General features: G+C 38.3%; 1 protein-coding gene across 47 annotated transcripts in view; it reads left to right on the forward strand.

Annotated features, from left to right (window-relative positions):
* Positions 1 to 20640, forward strand: part of PARD3 (par-3 family cell polarity regulator) — a 614608-nt gene that overhangs the window by 575496 nt on the left and 18472 nt on the right. The window lies entirely within an intron of this gene.

Here is a 20640-nt window from a genome sequence, read left to right on the forward strand (position 1 = left end):
ATTGGAGTATAGAAAAGCAACTGATTTTTGTAAGTTGATTCTGTACCCTGCAACTTTACTGTAGTGGGAGGTGGTAAGAGTCTAAGAATTTATCCATTTCCTCTAGATTATCCATTTTGTTGGCATATAATTTTTCATAGTATTCTCTTATAATCCATTGTGTTTCTTTGGAGTCTGTTGTTATTTCTCCTCTTTCACTTCTGATTTTATTTATCTGAGCTTTCTCTCTTTTTTTCTTTGTAAGTCTGGCTAGGGGTTTGTCAATTTTATTTATCTTCTCAAAGAATCAGCTCTTTGTCTCATCGATCCTTTCTACTGCCTTTTTTGTTTCAGTAACATTTATCCTTCTCTGATTTTTATTATTTCTCTCCTTCTGCTGACTTTGGGCTTCGTTTGTTCTTCTTTTTCTAATTCATTTAGGTGTAATTTGAGATTACTTATTTGGGATTTTTGTTGCTTGTTAAGCTGTGGCTGTATGAATTTCCCTCTTAATATGGCTTTTGTTGCATCCTATATGAGTAGGTATGGTATGTTATCATTTTCATTTATCTCCAGATATTTTTTTATTTCTCCTTTAATTTCTTCAGTGATCCATTGGTTGTTCAATAGCATGTTGTTTAGTCACCACATCTTTGTTGCTTTCTCAGCTTTTTTCTTATAATTAATTTCTAGCTTCATAGCTTTATGATCAGAAAAGATGCTTGTTATTATTTCAATTTTTTTAAATTTATAGAGGCTGGCCTTGTTTCCCAACATATGTTCTATCCTTGGGAGTGTTCCGTGTGCACATGAGAAGAATGCATGTTTTGCTGTTTTGGGATGGAGTGTTCTATATATGTCTATTAAGTCCAACTGGTTTAGCTTTTCATTTAATTCCACCATTTCCTTGTTGATTTTCTGTCTGGATGATCTATCCATTGATGTGTTATGGGGTGTTGAGGTCCTCTACTATTATTGTGTTATTATTAATATCTTCTTTTAGGTTTGTTAATAGTTGCTTTATGTACTTTGGGGCTCCTGTGTTGGGTGCATAGATACTTTTAAGTGTTATGTCTTCTTGATGGAGTGTCCCTTTGATCATTATATACTGCCTCTCTTTGTCTCTCTTTGCCTGTCTTATCTTGAAGTCTACTTTGTCTGATATGAGTATTGGGGCACCTGCTTTCTTTTGTTTGCCATTAGCTTGGAGTATTGTCTTTCACTCCTTCACTCTGAGCCTGTGTTTGTCATTGGAGCTGAGATGTTTTCCTGGAGGCAATAAATTGTTGGGTCTTGTTCTTTAATCCATCCTGCCATTCTGTCTTTTTATTGGAGAACTCAATCCATTTACATTTAGGGTGATTATTGATGTTTGAGGGCTTAATGCTGTCATTTTATCATTCGTTTTCTGGTTTTCCTTCATTTCCTTTGTTTCTCATCCTGTGTGTTTTGGTCTACCCATTGAATTATGAAGTTTTTTATGATGTGTTTCTTTGTTCCTTATTTATTTTTTGTGTCTCTGTTCTGCTTTTTTGTTTAGTGGTTACCTTGAGGTTTGTATTCAGAATCTCATGGATAAGATAGTCCCTTTTCTGATGGCCTCTTATTTCCTTAGTCTGTACCAATTCAGTCCCTTTCCTCCTCCCCTCCTGAGTTGTTTTTCTCATATCTTATTCCAACTTGTGTTGTGAGTCTGTGGTTAAAGTGACAAGATTGTCTTTGTTTTTGGTGTTTTCCTTCCCTTTAGTCTAATGCTATAGTTGAATGTTTGCTATCCTATTCTGATTCTGTCTACCTATTTATCTCCTTACTCTGTGTTTTGTGACCCCTTTCTCACTTTTTTTTCTTTTTTCAGGTATGAGGGCCTTCTTGAGTATTTCTTGTAGGGGGTGGTCTTGTGGCTACAAAGTCCGTTAGCTTTTGTTTGTCTGGGAAAGATCTAATTTCTCCCTCGTATCTGAAGGATATTTTTGCTGGATAGAGTATTCTTGGCTGAAGATTCTTGTCTTTTAAAGTTTTGAATATGTCATCCCATTCTCTCCTAGTTTGTAAGGTTTCTGCAGAGAAATCTGCTGAAAGCCTGATAGGGGTTCCTTCGTAGGTTATTTTCTTCTGCCTTGCTTCCCTGAGTATTCTTTCTTTATCATTCATTTTTGCCAGTTTTACTACTATATGCCTTGAAGTAGGTCTTTTTACATTGACAAATCTAGGAGATCTGGAAGCTTCTTCCACACAGATTCCCCTCTCTTTCCCTAGATTTGGGAAGTTCTTTGCTATTATTCCTTTGAACACACTTTCTGCTCCATTCTCTTTCTCTTCTCCTTCTTAAATATCTATAATTCTTATGTTGCATTTCCTCATTGAGTTGGATATTTCTCGGAGACTTTCTTCATTTCTTTTTAGTCTCAGTTCTCTCTCCTCTGTCTGGAGCATTTCAATGTGTCTATCTTTGGTTATGCTACTTTTCTCCTCTATGATGTCTGCTTGAGCATTCAGGGAATCTGTATTTTGTTTTATGTCTTCCATTGTGTCTTTCATCTCTAATATTTCTGATTGATTCTTCTTTATAGTTTCAATCTCTTTTTTGAAGTAGCTCCTGAACTCGTTGAATTGTTTCTCTACATTCTCTTTTACCTCATCGAGTTTTTTGATGATAGCTATTTTGAATTCATTGTCTTTTAGCTTACATATTTCTGTGTCCTCAGGGCTGAGTTCTGGGTACTTGTTGTTTTCTCTCTGGTCTGGAGATTTGGTGCCTGACGTTGGAAGGTCGGGTCTTTCTCATTCTGATATCATTCGGTTGCAGTTGCCGCCTTCACCACTGGGTGTGGGTCGAGAGCCGCGTATTCTGAGCCCTCTGCCCTCAGCCCAGATGGTACCACAGGGGGCGGGGGAGGGGCACTTTCTCCTGTGTGCAGTCCGGGATTTCTTGATCAGCTCTCACCATCTGGTCTCCTGCGGTCTTGGCTTGATGAGATCATCCCTCCCCCTGCAAAAGCTTTCACTCCGTTAGAGGGCTTCCCTGTAGGCTGCAAGGGTGCTAGGGCATCCTGGGTGATCTTGCGGATGTGTGACCCCTCCCCTGCTCCTGCTGTCATGGGTCCTCCCATGGCCATGATTGCAATCTTTAGGGGAGGGAGCAGAGTTCTCTCTTACCCCATTCCAGCTCCTCCGAGGGGGGCTCCAGCCTCTCTGCCTTCATTGTGTGGCTGGATGTCTCTCTGAGGTTTTTGTGTTGTTATGATGTCTTCAGTTGGACTGTGGATGTCCCTTTTTGTTGTATTTTGGAGGCGAGAGAGTCCCGGGCCGGTTCACTCTGTCATGATGCTGAGGTCACCCCCCTATCCCATGATTTTTAAGAAAAAATACTCAAACAGTCGTCAATTATTTTTATCACCTTTTTTGGGTAATATTGATTTTACCAAATGCCATATCACTACCACCTTTCACCAATTATAAGATTCACATTTTTTCACAATTTAAAATCTCTGATATCAAGATACTTCTTACAATCAATGTCAGTTTAATTGGCAGCATTTTCTTTCTTTCTTAGAGATATATAAAATGTGTCATGATCAACAGTTTCTTAAATTCAATGAAATACAGTCATAATTGTTTCCTTCACACATACATTTTACATTTTAGTTCAGTTTTCAACACAAAAAAACAGACTATATTAATTTTAACAAAAAGAAAAGAAAAGAAAACTTGATTCTGACAACAAAAGGGTAGAGAATTACTTCTGTGAAGTTTTTGACATGTAAAAGTACCTTTAGGGTTTCTCTTTATTGGAAAGATGGAGAAGCAACACCTTAGCTGAATCCGTGTTGTATTCAACCCTAATGACTCTATGGAAACAATTTTGAAAATTTTGTATTAAGTATCATGTGAATTTGTGTTTATCAAAAACACTCTCAAGTTTATCGTGTTCTTCATTTTACCCATCTATTCCACAGACATCATACCTCTTCATAAAGTTCTCTGGATAGTGTCAGGCCAAGACCGTGGAGGTGACATTTTGATGTCAAAACAAAATAATGTAGTAGAAACCTATAGAAACATTGTTGCAGTGACAAAATGAAATGTCAGTGGAGGTCTTTTGTAGCATAATGTCAAAACAAAATGTCAGCCAAAATCCATGGAGACACTATTATGATATCAAAATGAAACAATATGAGTGCCAGTCTGTAGAGACATTACCATATGAGAAAAGACAAAACAAAATGAGAGCTGCAGAGGCCTGTGACGTCTGAGTCTCCGTGTAGCTTCACATCAGATTGTTGGTTTGCCACAAACACGGGTAATATTTCAATACGTATTTTCTAAATCTTTGTTTTGCAACTCAAGAAGATATCCCAAACTGTATACTATAGATGCCTGTTAGAAAATTGCTGATATTTATATCTAAATTTATGACTATGTCTGTCTCTGTCAATGACTATGTCAATATCTTTCTATATTCATTCTAGGCTTCTTTTGCTACTGCACACATAATTAATTCTATTTGATCTTGGTTTACCTTCCCTGCACCCTAGTACTGGGACATCAGTTGAACATAAAAATATAGGAAGGGCAGTGTTACAATCTACTTATAAAGGATCCTGCTGAGTTTTGACAGATATTTTGCTCTATTCCTTTCTCCTCTGTTCTCAGGCAGAAGCTGGCTCAACCCCTCCTCAGTGAGCCTTCAGGCTTCAAGGCTGGTTTTGAAATGTGCACCTGAATTCCTGTGACCTTTGCCCTTTCTACTCATGACTCAGTACCACCTTGGCTGGGTGGTTGCTCTACCTGTTTTCCACCTCTTTGCTATTAATTGAAAGATCAAATATTCTGTTTATTGAGAAAAACAAATTTTTATTAAAATCTGTAATCATGTTAAATTTAGATTTTTTTCTTCAGAAGAAAGATATTTAAGTTTGTAAAGTATCAAATTAAAGTCTTTGAACTTTTTTAGACATAGAGAAGTGAAAATTTTGCGTATGAATCAACTTATAAAGGTCACAGTGTTTTTATCCACATTTTAAATTGTGTCTGGAATTCAATATTATTGATTTGTTTTTAGAAATCTGAAAATACCTGAATTTGAGAGAGAAAAAGTCAAACTAGAGAAAAGAATCTCTTCTAGGAATACTGTGCCCACAAAGAAGGAAAGATTTTTTCTCATTTTGTTCAGCTACAGTATAATTTTAAAATCATGTTTAAGCAACATGATACAATAAAGTCTCAATTAACTAGAAGCCCACTGAGCGCACAAACCCACAGCTAGCCAATGTGGTTTTAAATTATACTTTTAGGAGAAAGAGGTAGATGTCTACAACAGTGCTGCTACTGGGAGTTTGTCAAAAGAAAATGATCAATGAGAAAGCAAAAGGGCTTTGGGGTAATATCCTGTCATCAATAGAATGATATTGAGCTCAATTTCATCCTTTTTTCTACTCACAGTACTCAATAATGAGAACTAAAGGTCATGAGAATCTTAAAACTTTTTTAAAAAGTTAAATAATATCCATTATTCCTTCTTTCCAAGATGGAAGAGACTTTTAGTGCTTTCTAGAAGGATTTTCAAACACAAAGATGGAGACAAACAAACAGAAAAGTCTTTTGGTAAACTTTTAGGTAATCAGAGTATCAACTGGTTCTTCTAACACTATGATTATATGGGGTCTTATAGCAGGTTCAGTTTGCTTACATTAATTCACATGGACTAGCTACAAAACTATGATATCTCTTAGAAAATGACAGCAGCTTGGTGTGTGGTGGAGATTCAGTGGAGTCTGGAACTGTATTCTCCAAGCAAGCTGTAGCTGTGGAAGGACTGCACTATGGGAACATTCTTCTCCGTGAGCACCAGTGGAATCATTTTAAGAGATCCAAATGGGAGCTGGTCACTATTTGGCAGGAGAATTAAGTGTGGAGGCTAGGAAATATTGAAACAGAGGATTAAAAATTATAAATCATAATCACCACATCGACCAGTGGGAGTAAACCTGTGTAATAAACTTCTAAAGCCAAACTGTGCATTTCATCACATGTCAAAGAAAGGAAAACTATTTTGGGTATAATACCAGAACATGTGTTTGGGGGGAAAATGTTTGGAGGACTTAGCTAAATCATAAAAATAGGATTTACTTATATTTGCAGCTTTGTAGATTACAAATTCAATGCTTTAAAGATTTAGTCTCCAAAGTAATATATCTATACATACACATCTAATATATATTTACACATATATAAACATATATAACATATATAAAAACATATAACACATATAAACATATATATTCTAAAAAAGTAGTGTGTATATAAAACATATCTATATAGTATATTTAATTTATATATTATCTCTCTATATAATCTAAATGTATATGTATAATCTAAAAAAGTAAAGAAATAACCCTAAAGTTTGTTGGGAATAGTGGATACTATCCTGTAATTATAATCAACTATTATTATTTTGGAAAATTTATATCCATATCTTTCATATACTTAAAAAATAATAATGTAAGTACGCAAATACCTGTTTCATTCTTGAAAAGATATTTTTTCTATCTGAAAATAATTGAGAATTAAGAATAATACAAATTGGAAAGTCCAATCTTAACATAGGGAATAAAGATATTTCTTACTCTTTTCTGGAAAATCATTCCAAAACAACAAAAAGAAGCAGAAATATTATCTCCATTTTTTATGAAAATGAGTATATCTTTTTATTACCATATATGATGAGAGAATAACCACAGAATGGCAAGAACCAAGTCAATGAACCCCAGACCAAAGACTGGTGGATTTTCCTCTGAAGACATGGAATGGCCCCCGAGAAGGAACTGTCATACACTCACATGTGGGGATGCCCAGCCAAAGAATTGGCTCCCAGCCCAGCCTGCAGGAGTAATGTCCAGCATTTCATAAGCCCCACCCATGCACACAATGACTCATCTGCTTTTTAGTGCCTACTCGCAAATAGGAAAGGATAGGCAAGCATATCAAACATTTGAAGAAAGCCTGAATTATGGAAGACAGAGACCAAAACAACAACAACCAGAAACTTAAGAGAAGAACTTGGAAGAAACAGAAAATACAGGAAAGAGAAGAGAAAATATTTAAAAACCGTAAGTAATACTCACCATGAAATAAGAGAAGATAATTCCAACCACCAAACATGAACAGGAGGCTATTGGAAAGGACTCTTAAGAAAATATGAAAGAACTCTTTGACGTAGTAAATATGAAAGCAGCATTATGAAACACAATAGAAGGCTTAGTAGATAAGGTTGAGGAAATTTCCCAAAAAGTAATAAAACATGAGACATAAGACAAAGAGCAATATAATGGGAAAGAAAGAGAAGGAGGAGGTCAAGCATATAGCTAATATGCTTTTTAGAAAGAGAGAACAGAGAGAGTGATGGAGACATTAACAGAGAAATAACACAAGAAATTTCCCCAGAACTGGAGAACTTAGGATTCCAGATTGAAGCATCACCTAGTGCCCAGAAAAGTCCATTTCAAAAAAGGAACATCATTGTGAAGTTTCAGAATACCAGAAATAAAGAGAGGAGCCTTCAAAAAGTATGCAGTAAAGAGTTGGGAATCAGACTGTAATGAGATTTCTCAGCAGCAACGCTGGAAGCCAGAAGACAATGGAGCTGCACCTCCAAACATTTGCAGCTTAATGTTTTCTAACCTGCACTGTCATACCTCCCCAAACTGTCCATGAGTGGGGATGGCAGAATCAATGTGTTTTAAGCATGGGAAGACAACATTTTTTACTTGTAATACATCCCCCTTTAGGAAGCTACGGAATGTGTGCTCTAACAAATCCCGGGCTGACGAGGCAGGGAGGTGCCAGGACTTGTGCTGTGGAGAGCTGCAGAAGCAGTGCAGACTGGAGCAGCGGGAGGAGCGCTTGAGGTTGCAGGTCTGCAAGATAAAAATGGAAACTGATAAGCTATGATAGGTTTGATCTTGTGGAAATTTGTATAAAAAGACTATAAAGGGGGAGAAAATATTTGCAAAAGAAACATCAGATCAAAGACTGTTATCCAAAATATACAAAGACTCTTAAACCTCAAAGACCTTAACAGGCACCTCACTAAAGAAGACATACAGATGGCAGATAAGCATATGAAAGGATGCTCCACATCATATGACATCAGGGAAATTCAAATTAAAACAGCAATGAGATGCCACTACACACCTATTAGAATGGCCAAAATCCGGAAGACTGACAACAGCAAATCCTGGTGAGAAAGTGGAGCAACAGGAATGCTGGTGGGAGTGCAAAATGGTACAGGCACTTTGGAAGACACTTTGGCAATTTCTAACAAAACTAAACATACTCTTACCATATAACCCAGCAATAGTGTTCCTTGGTATTTACTCAAAAGAGTCAAAAAACTTATGTCCACACAAAAACCTGCACAAGAATGTTTATAGCAGCTTTATTCATAATTGCCAAAACCTGGAAGCAACCAAGACATCCTTCAGTAGGTGAATGGATAAATAAACTGTGATACATCAGACAATGGAATATTATTCAGTGCTAAAAAGAAATGAGCTATCGAGCCATGAAAAGACACAGAGGAAACTTAAATGCATCACTAAGTGAAAGAAGGCACTCTGAAAATCCTACATACTATATGATTTCAACTATATGATATTCTGGAAAAAGCAAGACTGTGGAGACAGTAAAAAGATCAGTGGTTGCCAGGGGGAGAGAGTGGGGGAAGGAAGAACAGGCAGAACACAGAGGATTTTTAGGGTAGTATAAATACTCTGTATGATATTGTAGTGATATATGCATGTCATTATATGTTTGTCGAAACCCATAGAATAGACAACACCAAGAGTGAACCCTAATGCAAACCATGGATTAGGGGTAATAATGATGTGTCAATGTAGGTTCATCAATTGTAACAAATGTACCATCTGGTGAATGATAATGGGTGAGGCTGCGCATGTGTGGAGGCAGGACATATATGGAAAATCTCTGTACCTTCCACTCAATTTTGCTATGAACTTAAAACTGCTCTAAAGTGTAAAGTGTTTCTTTTTAAAGGCTATGGAGGGTGGAAAAAAATTATAGACAGGCCCTAAGACAACTAAGCAAGAGAAAAACCAAGAATGTCATAGAAGAAAGGAATTGTACTCATTGTGCTCCACTTGAATTAGCAGTGAGCAGAGCAGTATTTACATCAATAATGTAAACACTAAAAAATCATTTAAAATGTGCTCTAACTATATTGGGAGGACATGAGCGATGAGAACTGCGAGTGGGAGTTGCGACTGCAGTGTGTAAGCACCAATGCTTCATCTGCCTTCATAGGAAGTCAGCAGATAATGTTTACAATGAAGGCATCAGGAGATAGTGGTATAAATACATTATTCAGAAATCTGTAGCTAAATAGCAGAGGTATTTGGTTGGATATGGATTATTGTTAAATCCCTAGCTTTTGTTTGATGTAATGGATCATATTGATAATATACTTTTAGTAATATTGAGTACAGTATTAACAATCACTAACTAAATGAAAGAAAGTGCGCCGTGCGAGAATCGTTGACAAGAGTGTATCACAAACTAGGAGTTAGGAGTGATCTCAGGTGGAGTTAAAAAGAAATATTGGAGAAGATAGCTGAACGCCTTAAAAGTGTTTCTTGGGATTAAGTAGTCAGAGGGACAAGACGTGATGAAGCAGAGGATTCTTTTATTTTAAACCTTTTAGTTAACATTTTTAAATATAAGCTATACATATGTATTACTTTGAAAAAATGTAATTTACAAAAGAATGATGCAAGCCATTTTCAAAATCTGTCAATAATTCCAAACCAATATGGTCACACTTTTTGTGTTTTCTCATAGCAATTCAGCTAAACGTGAATGGAGAAGTTAAATTGATTGATGTTTCTAGCTCATTTATTTTCTCTATCCAGATAAATAATTTGTAAGTTGGGTCGTGGCCAAATCATGAATAGAAGAAAAGCCTAGCAAATTATTAACTAATAATTTTGAAATTAATTAAGAGCATTTGTTGTTAGTGTCAATTCTGATTCCTAGCACCCTGGGACAGCAGAGCAGAACCCTGCCTGGCCTTTCCGCACCATCCTCCACCTTCCGGCGCTTGATCAGACGTGCTTCATGGCTCTTCACAGGGTTTTCATGGTCGACGTTTTCAGAAGCGGGGGGCCAGGTCCTCCTTCCTAAGTTAAGAGCATAAATGAAAGTAAAAAAATTACCAGTCAAGAAAAATATTCTAGTGATCTTTCAAATGTTTAAAAATAATACATATGAACTCTTTATTTAGGTACATCCAATGTTCTATTTTTTTAGAAAACTAATAAATGTATGTTTCTACTTTTATTCTAGTTCTCAAAAATATTTCCATTAGCCACTCATGAAACCTACAGGCACTATTTCTCCTGTTACATTATTTTTCTATTTTAAGTCATTTCAGGAAAGCCATACAGAATTTAGCCATAATTTAGAATTGTGACATGAGTATTAAGCACTACACTGCATTGAAATTTTTATCCTAAAAAAATAGCTTAGTTTCCTATAGTATTTTGCAATTATGCTGTCATTAAAGACAGAGAATGCAAAAACAAAGAAAATGTTACCCTTGAATTCTATGTAATCATTTCATGATTAAAGAATTAAAATAATGCTTGTATAATTAGTTTCTATGCTTGTATGATAAAACCTCTCTAATGTGAAAAAGAACATGATAATCGCTTTATTTTGTCATCAAAACTCATCAGGTTTTGTAATTCAATTTCCATTGCTTTTCTATTTCAGATTTTCATAATGTATTCCTGATTTTCACTCTTTTAGTTTTCAAGCTTTCACCTATAATATTGAAATCCTTGTGCTCTTTATTCAGTCACCCAAATGTATATTTTGGTTTGAAGCACAGGCTGTGGGTCACAACGGGCTAACCTTCGTATCCCCAGTGGTTTTATTGAATGAATAGTATAATGCGTAAACTTTCTTCAGCTCTCTAACCCATTAGAATACCTTTACATGTCCTTGTCGTTTATCAGACAGTTCAGGAAAATCACACGATCTACAAAAAGTAAGTGCACTTTGGGCATTGACCCCATATTAGAACTGCTTCTTGCATTGTGCAAAGAAAAATGACATATGTGGCTTCTTCCAGGCAGTAACATCTTATTTTCAAGAGTGCATTTAAATTCATAGACATCCTGCAAAGCATTTTCTCTCCGTCATTTATTCGTTTAAAGCTAAGCAGAGTTGCCTGCCGGGGCGTCAGGAAGACGAGAGAGGTGAGAAAGAATTTCTGTCTGCATCTCTTTGCCCGTTTCCCACACAGTGGCCCGTGGAGGTTCAATCTGGATTTTCCCATCATCTCTGGAGTTTTAGATTCTAACATTCACTCTCGCAATATTCAAAGGTCATTTGTTACAAAGTTTTATTAGACTATGATTTCTGAAATAAAAACTTTGACGATGAGTTTTGTATCGATAGTTTTTTAAAGCTTGCTGTATAATATTACTTTCATGATGAGTTTTAAGCAAATGCCTCATTGGAGGCGTGGCTGCAATAGATCTTCTAATCCTTTTGGGTAGAAACCCAGTTGAATTATTTCTGTGAAATTTACTGGTCAGGAAAAGCTACCTCGGGCTCACAATAGAATGTCTTTTGTTGTGTATTTATTGTTGGGTCCTGAAATTATGTATGTCTGTGCACGTGTGTGTTCTTTGTAGCTGGAGGAATTCCCCTCAAAAAGTAAAGCTAAATTTTTCTCACTTCTGCCTGAGACCAGTGACAGGCTAATAAGGAAGAGTGATGATAGTAATAAAATGGGGCAAGGGGTGCATTCCTGAGATTTGCTGCTTATAAAATGATAGCCCTGTTACTGAATGGCCACAGAGGGACTCAGAGTGAGATCCAGTCCTGAGTCTTTCTGATGGAGGCAGGTGACCCTCCCTGTGACTCGTCACATCAGAAGCAAATGCAGTATTAACAGCTTTGCAGACCACCTTTTTAACCCAGAGAACGTAGCGGTATGTTTTTAATTTGTTATGATTTATTACACTGAAATTGGTGTGAAATGGACAACAAATCATGGATGTCAGAATCTGAAAATGAATTTTATCAGCTGAGGAAAGTGAGTGCCTTTGGGATTTGCATAAATTTCTCATAATTCTTTTCAGATTACAGATGATGAGTAAAATGGAAAATAAACTGAAAATGACATGATATTTGCTAAGTAGCTAATTTCGTATGGACACATGGACACATATAGCCATTTGACTTCACTTTAGATTTTCTCTGTAATTCAAGGTGATTTGTATGTACCCACAGAAATATTTGTCTAAAACCCTTATAGTAAATATTAAGACCATTTGTTACATCTCACAAATGTCTGGGATTATCTATTATCTATATCAAACATTATAGCAAGATATTTACCAACCTTATGTTTTCATTGTTCAAGCTTGGAAGAGAGAATTTATACCTATATACTAATCTAAAAATGCTAGGATTAAAGGAAGATCTATCCCCAAATTTCAGATGTTATAAATACCTTCATCTCAAAAAGGCTGCCCTTGTTAGAAACTAACTTTGCATGCATAATTAATTTGAGCACCACATTCCTCCTTCACAACCAGAAGAGAAATTGAATTCAGGTGTTTGGTGAACATATGGGGGGGATTTACTGTGAATTTATGACCTGTGGTTTGAGTGTAAAACCCCAAGACACTTGCTGATAAAACTTAATGAAGCTTGTGCAGAGGAGCTATTTTTATTTGTAGTTTGGTAATTGATACATTTCTTGGTTTAACCCTCCCACCCTTTCGCCCACTCCTCATAAATCTCCCAGCCTGCAAGGTAGAGCCACTGCAGAAAACCCCAGTCTTCTTAGCTAGGTTGCTCTAATGCTTGAAAGTTCAGAGTTCGCTTTTCCATGGCTCTTTGGTCTGTTGCCTCCTTCACTTTTTAATTTAGCAGTTTTTGTGTCTTCAGGTGACAGGAGGCAAACCTGTGCACAATGGGAGAAAGTGCTCTAGGTTCCTCTAAGAAAAGCAAAAGCTTTCACAGAGGGGTGACACCACTTTAGTCTGTCTTAAGAAAGCAAAGACGGAGGCACAAGGTAGCCATCATTAAAATTTAGGCAACAAATTCGTTGCCACTTAGAGGTTTTCTCCTCTAAGAGTAAGCACACTTTTAGGGACAGGAACCTGCCCCACACCCGCTAGCAACATCTCTCTGCTTCTCTGTCTGTACCGAGGATTTCACAAAGAATGCTTCTGATTTGAGTGCCAGGGAAGAAATCACGTGACAAGTGCTCCATTTTAACATACGGGATGTAATGGGTTTAATGAGAAACCTGAGTTTGCTCATTCATGTACGGCAATTAAGAACTCAGTGCTGACATCTGTAGATTATAACTATTTGGCGATTCAAGACCAGGCGTATTTTATGGAATGGCTAATCAGTATCGGAAGCTTTCTCAGTGGGAAGAATGGTGTTTACCTGTCGTCTCTGCATGTGTTCAGTTCCTGCTAGTTGTTCTATCATCCCTTTTTAGTTCAGTGACATTTCTGCCCCCAATGCTTTAGCCAGCCCTGTTCAAGAACTTGTTTATATCCACTTTATCATGCTGACAATCTGTCTGTTTTGAAAGGATTACAACTCTGTACATCCGTGCATGACATCACAGTAAGACATTGCTTAATGATCTGAGACGCTTGTGGTCATTGCTGGCTGCCTGTTTCCAAAGCTCTGTGACAGGTCTGCCCTACATATGTTTTTTCCAGTGTCACTTTTTGCCGACTCCAGTCCTGGTGTCTGTTTTAAGTGACATCCGTGAAATAGCTGAATTTTAGACTTGCCATTGGTACAGATGAAAGGACTGGAAGTTTTTCCCTTCCTAAGATGCAAGAAGAATTAGGAATTGGGCAAGGAAGGGGGGAAGGTGGTCTAATTTTTCTCCAATGAAAATGTTTAGAAAAATAATAGTGTGGGCTGTTTTCATAATGGGCTGGATCTTTAGTCTTACCATTTGTGTAACTACCAAAGAAGTCGATAAAAAGATCGTTTCCCTTAAATAAGAGACTAAAACACAGGAACCTCCTGTGAAGGTTGAGTGGTTACCTATACATATCATCAAGGCTTAGAGAAGTCAGAGTTCAAGAAAACAGGATCTTTGAGTATAAATGAATGGAGTCCTGGAAGCTATAACTTATGGTCTTCTCCTTTCTAAGTGTGCTGGGATACAGACCATAATGTTTCAGAAGTCTTGCTGTGGAATCCCAGGATCTGGGAGATGATAGCACTTTGAAGCGCTGGCAGGTGCAGGAGAAAGTGTTCCTTAAGCAGGGAACTTGGCAGTCAGCAGACTCTTGTGTTTTTCTTCTCTGGCGTGCGCATGGAAGACCCAGGAGAGTGATGGAAATACATGGACAGGAAAATGCTTTGAGGGTGGAGTAGCGTTAATTCCAAGATCTCAGATATAATTTGGAAAGTGACTTTTGTATTTTTTTAATTGGGAGAAGAATAATGCCCTTTTGCACCCCAGTAATTAGATGCCAAGTGCAGGTGTGAAATTCACTAACATTTGGAATAGAATTTTGTACTTAGGCCAAAAAATAAATTGCTAGGGCTGAGAAGTATATAGCACAAAATGAAAAGGCGAAAGATATAAGTTGATATGGTCAACAAAAATCTTTACTGTGTACCTATCCGTTTGTAAATTGGGGATTTGAAGGACATTTGTAAGGTCCTGGACCCTTGGCAAACTAAAGAAAACCAGTTTTAACCAGGAATGTCTCCTTGTGTGTTGTGCGTTGACCCAGACCCCAGCGGGTCTCCAGTCTCTGCCGGAAAGAGACTAGGAGTGAGCCCTTGAGTTCAGTTTTACCGAAAGACCTGCGTGGCAGCTCTGTTTTCACCAGGCTCCAGGAAAACACTCACATTGCTGCTTTGGTCTCAGGAGGGCTGATTTTCAGAGGCCACAGAGCCAGAGTAGAGAATGTTGGGTGAAGGGATGGGGAGGTTGACAAAGGAGTCACCCTAAGCAATTGGATAGATTTCCATGGGGTATTCCTGGCTATCTCCTGGTGTTCAGTGGAAAGCTCATTCGATTGGTTTCATGTGCGAAGATCTGGCACTGACCGTTTTTCAGTGACATCTTCTGCAAGAGTATTTACTTTGCTCACTTTTTCTCAGAAATCAAAACTGTGGAGTGACTAACCATATAAATGATAGTGGAAAAACTCATTCATAAAATATGATTCCTCTCTTTTATTCTGGTCTTCTAACCAACATGCTTTTACAACAGACAATATTTGTCTGGTTGTAACTGTGGACAGGGCATAGGTCTATACACTTCTAGGCCACTTTATTTCATTTAACAAGTTTGTATGACTCCGCTGACATTGTTTAAGGTGATGGAATGGGGGTAGTGGTGGCAGGGGCTGTTTAAAGGAGGAAAGTTTAGGGAGTTTATTTGTTTTCTTTTGTTGGAATGGACAATAAGAGAGCAGACGCATCATGCAGTCACATTTCAGACCACTCTTTGTATCATATCCACTATCATCCTGTTGACCAAATCAAGTCACATGGCCAAGGCCAACATCAATGGGTATTAGTTTTCTATTGCTGCATAACAAATTATCACAGACTTAGCAGCTTAAAACAACACACATTTATTGTATCAGTTTTTGTGGATCTGGAGTCCGGCAACCGCTTAGCTGAATCCTCCGCTCAGGGTCTCCTCCAGGTACAATGAAGGTGTCAGCCAGGCTGGCTTCTCACCTGGCGGCTCCACTAGGAAAGGTCTGCTTCCTGCTCCTGGAGCTGTTGGCTTCATTCTGTTCTTTGCAGCTGTAAGATTCGTGGCACCTTTCTTCTTTAAAGCCAGAAAGGAGAGAGATGGACTAGCAAGAAGGACACTGCATTCTTATGTAATCACGTAAATGCAATCATATACATTCCTTGACATTTGACACATTTCACTGGAGAGCAGCAAGTCGCAGGCCCTGCCCTGTGGGGGGTTTCACAGAGGTGTGAGTACCAGGAGGCGGGCATCGGGGACCACCTTAAAGTCGGTCCCTCATAAATCTTTGCTGAACAATTTACCCTGCCACAGGACGCAGCATACAAACTATGTACATGTAAAATGGTTGTGATGCAGGCATAAACTTAAGAGAGAGAAACACATACACATGTAAGTTCTGTAAATACTGTGAAACAGTATTTGGGTCAGAGGACATTACTCTTGGGGAATTGAAAGGAAAAAATGAACATGGGCTGGGTAGTTAGGAAAGGCATCAAGGAAGTGAAATTTGATTTCCTTGACTTACTGGTGGAATTGGAAAGATGGAAAGAAAAGGAGAGAGTATTCCAGAAAGAAAGATATGAGCAAATTTACCTCCTTCTCTTCTGTGGTGGCTTCTCTTCTCTTGTACTAGACATTATAATCCTCTCCCCTTTGGAGCACCGGGGAAAGCCTGCCCTGACGCATTCCCTCCCCGCTGTGTACCTTCTCTCTTCCCTTCCATTTTGTTCTTCCTTCTATGGGAAGGATGGTGTATACCAAGATGGCACCTCCTTGTTAAAAAGAAAACCAGGGGTTGTTCTCCCTTCCAGTGAATTCTGGATCTTAAAGCTGTGCCCTCTGTTCTAGTTTTCCAAATTTCCTTGGCATAATTAAAAATGCAAATATTAAAGTATTCTTAGTCAATAAAGAATTAATCAGTCACATCACAAACTCCTCTCTTTCAGCATATGCTGGCCTGAAAAGATAGGTCAGACTCAAGCCTGAGGGCAGTATACCCCAGGTTAGACAGATCAGAAGGAGCAGACAATTTAGGAGAGACAAAACCATGTGAACGATATACGGTTGTCAGGTTTTTAATATTTGTTTCTTGGGAGTTTTACTAGGGGACCACTGGCCTTATCTTAGTGTGGGGAAAGTAAAGAGCCTAGAAAAGCAACATATAAAATAAGCAGCAATGGCAGACTATAAAGTAAAGGTTGTAAGCTAGCAGGCAGCAGACCTATATATATATATATATATTTTTTTTTTTTTTTGGCTCACCTAGGATTAAAAAAATAGAATAAGCCAACATTTAAAATTTAGGGGGAAAAACTAGTTCTGACGTCTCTTAAAAAAATAATTAAAGGCAACACCAGACCCACATCCCTTCAGGGCAGCAATCTGCTCGAACCGAGTAAGGGCCCCGTCCCCCCCCTTTCTAGACCAAGCATATTACTCCCATTTGTCACAGAATGTATGTGGGTGCTTCCAGAGCAGAGGGATCTCCTCCTCTCTTTAGTTAATTGCCCTGCAGTCAATGGAATTTGTCTCAACTCTGAAGCCTGCAGGCACTGTTGTCAAAGTATTGTCCAGATAGCACCTGCAGTGCTTTTGAACTCATGCCTGCCGATTCCTGGGCCCTGCACTAGACTGATTGAACCAGAATACCTCAAGGTGAGTGTCAGTCAGTCAGCATTTTTTAACAAGCACTCTGGATGCAGATTCTCGTGTACACGATGTATATACATGAGAACCAGTGTTATAAAGTTTCTTTCCTCCCTCGCTGTTCCTAAGGAGTGCTGGATTGGCGTGCCTGCGGAGCACAGGTGCAGGACAGGCTCCAGTGTACACCTGCATGTAAGATCGTTGCTGTGGTTAGCATGAATTGGTGTTTTCAGCTACTTTTGCTGGCGAAGCACATTGCAGTCGTCCAATTTGAAGGTTCTAAAGTTTAGTACACTGTGTGGTCTGCCTCTGACAGGAGAGGGTACAGTCTCTGTTGTAATTATGGATGGGAAAGATTTGAGTTACGTATAATTCAGGGTTACGTTACGCATGCTAGGTTAGGAATCTCCCTAGTGTGTGATCCAAGGAACTCTTTCTTAATCTGGTCAGAAAAAATCCCAGATCATTACTGAATGAAAACCAACCCTCTTCATGTACTTTAAAAAAATATATACACACGCACATGCGCAGGCACACACATACATATACATGCGTGTATGTTTAAAAGCAAGTTGCAGTTGGGCTACAAACACCAATGTGTAAGGGGAGGCTAAGTATTTGTGTGGGACTTAAACTATCTTATGTCTGTCTGTGTGGATTTCTTACACAAAAAGCATAGCTTTAATTCCCTTCCTCATCTCTCCTTTCTGTAAATTATGATTTACTGACTCACTAAGAGTTTTAGTGTCTTACTCACCCAGCTGATCAACTTTGGTGGTATATTCATTATACTCCTCACAAAAAATTATGAGAAACTCTAAGTTGTCAATGAACCTGAGTATAAGTTGATTGGGGTGTGCAGGGATTAGCCACTAATGCTGATGAATATTTAAAATTTCCTTTGGCTTTCTTGGCCAGAGAGCTAACCAAGAACTTCAGAAGGCCAAGTGTGAGTTGTCGGCCCATTATAGACTGGCCTAAGAAGCAGAACTGCGCAGTTGCAATGGTTTCATCTCTTGAAGCCAGGATTTCGCTGGCTTCAGACTGCCAACTGTTGTTCCCCAAGGATGCCTGACATCCTTCCAGTCTTTGGAAGTCATCATTCATCATGGAAACCATCATGAAGTTTTCCAACTTCAGCCCCTGGAGTGGCTTTGCTCATCTTAGGCATGTTGGGCAGCTTTCTCTAGAGCATAGAAGAAAGAGCGAGGAAAACAAGCTGAAACAGTGGCCTCACCAGCTGCTCAGATTTGGAAATAAGGGCAGCAGTGACTTCCAGAACTTGTCTTTTACTATGGGAAACACTGAGGTCACCGCAATTTACACTTAAGGACACAGAGTTAGCATCCCTTCTTGGGAGGCAGCACTTTCAATTAATCACAAATAGTAGGTCAGTTTTCATCAGTGGTTTGGGCTTCATGAACCTAATCATTATGGGATTAAAACTGTCTATGCTACATGAAAATAATAGAGAAATATTTCTAGTTAGACTTGTAAAATACTTTGTGGGTCAAGCCTCCCACAATCCTCCTATTGAAAGCTATGAAGCATGTCACAGCTGGAAAGATGGCAGTGAGATAAATGAATCTTCACTTTCCTATCTCTTTGTCTTAGGAATCTGACTCTCCTCATGCTTGTACCATCACAAAGTAGACTGGATGTTACATTAGGAAACCATTATTGAAAATATATGTGTTCAAAAATATAAGATGCTCTCTCTATATTTTGAAAACCCCATGGGAATAACAACCTGCCTGGCTTAAAAGTATGGAGGGGAAGTTTTGAAACTGTACCCAAATGTGGACCGAAGCCTCTTGTCGTCCGTCAAGTAGCACATTTTACAGACCCATTAACCTGTAATGTTCTCTGGTGGATCAGTTCAAAAGGTTTCTGAGAAGAATGAAGGGATGACAAGCTTTTATTGACTGGGAAAATAATGAAATTGAATATATTGGCAACATATTCCAGAAGCTCTAATGAGATTGATAGAAACATAAAGGTGATGGGGACCCACCCAGTAGGTTGAATGATGAAAGACTGTCCCATATTCTTGGATGATGTTAATATTGTAGTCCTGTACATGAACATTTTCAATTTGAGATTTTTAAGCCTTTGGAATTCTTCAAAATATGTGGAATTACACAAAGACATATGTTAGTTTGAGAATTTTAGATACTCTACTATGACAGACTTTCTCTTTCCAAGCTACCTCTCACAAATTACAGTACCCAGAGGAGTGTGCAGCCAAAAGAACCCAGATACACACTGAGTAACCAGGGCAACGTGTTTTCAACGAGGAGACCTGATCTTCCTAATAGCTTACAGCTTCCCATTCTGCTAGCAGCTTGGAGGGTACATATGATAAACATAAGACTTGCTTCTTGTCCTCAAGAAGTCTGAAGTTCTGTTGGGGAGACAGTATATGCCTAATGTGCTTGAATAGCTTTCCTGATAGGATGCAATTTCACGCTCAGGGAATGGAACAGACCAAAAGTGCATGAGATTTAAGATTGATTTAATTTGGGTCATCTCTATTACTCTTGCAGATACTGTTTTTAAAATTTGCATGATTTTATAAAAGAGGAGCTTTGGAGTCTGATAGATATTTTACTAAGTGATACAACGTGGCATAGTGAAATGAGGGCTAGACTACAAGCCAGAAAAATCTGGATTCTAGTCTCACTTTCCCCACTGGGCAGCTGGGAGACTTCAAACAAGTCCCCTGTCTTCTTCAAAGATTAGTTTCTACATCTGTAGATGTGTGTGTGTGTGTGTGTGTGTGTGTGAGAGAGAGAGAGAGAGAGAGAGAGAGAGAGAGAGAGAGAGAGAGAAATCCTGCCTTCTGCACCTATCTTATAAGCTTTTTGTGAAGATAAAGCAAAATTCAATGCTATATGAAAGAAGGCAACATCATTATTAACTGATTAAATCAAACTACCACTTGAATTTATTTTTAAAATGCTTTTCATTTATGCTGTGAGCGTTGCATTTTGTGTATAGACCTCTGATAACTCATAAACAGAAACTTCATGTAATGGCATCATGAAAATAACACTGTACATTTGTGAGGCTATATTATGTGGTGTTATCTCACTTGATTGCTGCAAGTAAGATATTTAGAGCAAAGATGATGATTATGTCCGCTTGTGTATATAAAGAAACCACAGCTCAGAGGCATGAAGGGCCTTAGTCTCAGAAGGTGGAGGAGCTGGGACTGG

Source organism: Equus caballus, chromosome 29, assembly GCF_041296265.1.
Source record: "Equus caballus isolate H_3958 breed thoroughbred chromosome 29, TB-T2T, whole genome shotgun sequence".
Taxonomy (NCBI): Eukaryota; Metazoa; Chordata; class Mammalia; order Perissodactyla; family Equidae; genus Equus; species Equus caballus.